This window comes from Arachis ipaensis, chromosome B05 (assembly GCF_000816755.2).
Source record: "Arachis ipaensis cultivar K30076 chromosome B05, Araip1.1, whole genome shotgun sequence".
In the NCBI taxonomy this organism is placed as follows: domain Eukaryota; kingdom Viridiplantae; phylum Streptophyta; class Magnoliopsida; order Fabales; family Fabaceae; genus Arachis; species Arachis ipaensis.
The window spans coordinates 3,745,708-3,747,492 of record NC_029789.2 but is presented as its reverse complement, the minus strand read 5'-3'; positions in this window follow the sequence as shown (position 1 = coordinate 3,747,492).

Below are 1,785 nucleotides of genomic sequence, written 5' to 3'. Positions count from 1 at the left end.
TTAAATCGCAAAAGAAAAAAAAAAGAACATTAAATAAAGAGAGAAACAAACTCTCACCCTTGAAAGTTACTAATAGTTTAAATTGAAATAAATTCAATATTATAATCTTTAAGACTAAAATAACATTTTTTTTTTCTTTTTAATTAAAGGGTGCACGTTATTAGTGTCAGCATATATAGTCACAATAATACTATTCACCAAGAGATGTGGCCAAAAGTAATGGGCTTGCTCCATTATATTTCAAACCATGAAAACATGTCGTGTTCTAAATCTATATAGTTCATGCTTCATGGAACAATGCTGTTATGCCATGTTATGTACTCTACCCTCAATTGCATTGGTATCATAAAGTCTCTTGTTTCTTTGAAGCCATGATTTCAATTTATTTAGGATTTATAAAGGGAGACACCATTTTCATCACCATGTGCACCAAAATTATCATATGCTGCTTCTTACTTTAGAGTTCAGATCAATATGGCAAACTCTGCCACTGCCAGTGAATGAATAGCTTTCTTTGTGCATAGCAGAATGGTCCATCTTTATCCATTATGTAAAAAAAATATTGAAAAATATAAGAATTTATTATTTTTGGCCAAACCGTTATGGATCTGAGCTTCATTTAAGGGTCTATCATTGATAAATGAGTTGCTGCATGCACAATGTGAAATTCGAAACCTTAACACTTGTGATATGTGCTTCAAAGGTTCATGATATAAAGAGTTCAAATATTATTTAAAAATTATTAGGTTATATTTTTAAAATGTTCAATTTAATTCGATATATTTTAATTTTGTTTCTTTAGTTACTAAATTGAGCTTTATGTTACAGGTTTAGGGTTTTTCTTTATTTTTAAGCCTGATAAGAGGTTATAAATACCTCGTAAACTATTATAATCGTCATTCTGTGATTAGATGTGTGAATCCCCTCTTTTGGTTTCGTGATAAAACCATGATATGGACAAGTGAGATTGAGTGAGTCCCTCTCTTATTGCATTAGGGAATCGGATAGAAGGTTAAGGAATTCATTCGATTCAATTCTCAAAAAGTATGATGTGGACAAGTTAGTTAGGTTGAAGAGTCTCTTTCTTGTTGCGTCAAAAAATTAGGTATAAAGTAAAGTGATTCTCTTTATATTTAATTTCAATTTATTCTTTTTGTTTCTATTTCAATTTTAATGTATCTTTCTATTCAATTTTTATTGATGTTTTTTTGTTTATCATTTTTTTTCTTTATTAACTTGTTTAAACGGATAAGTGAGTCGACCCCTCGGCCAATTTAATAAGTTAGTTATCAATTCAATTTTTTTAATCTAGTAAAAAAAAATTAATTAGAGAGCAATTATGATAATATGTAGTTGAATAATAACTAGTAAGGGAATCCATTTCTCATCTAAAGGATAAGGATAATATTTAATATCTTGTAGTAATAAAATTGTGCCAAAACTTCATATATGGTTAGTATTTGTGTAAAACCAAAATTTCGCTCATCTTAAGGATACTATTTTTCATTTCCATTATCGTCTTAGGTTAACCATTTTAGGTTTTGACAGAACAAACATTATTTTAGCATGATATGTAGATTGTTAAACTTAAATATCTAACTCATAGATCTCAATTTTTCAGCAGAATTACATAAAGGTCGGTAGTATTTAGTTTCAATAATCATGGATTATTTATTATATATATGATAGCATGGCATAAAAATTATAGAATTCATGATTCTTGGGAATGGATCATGTGATTTTTATATAAAGCATGTGTATCCTCATGTGTCTCATGAAAACTGG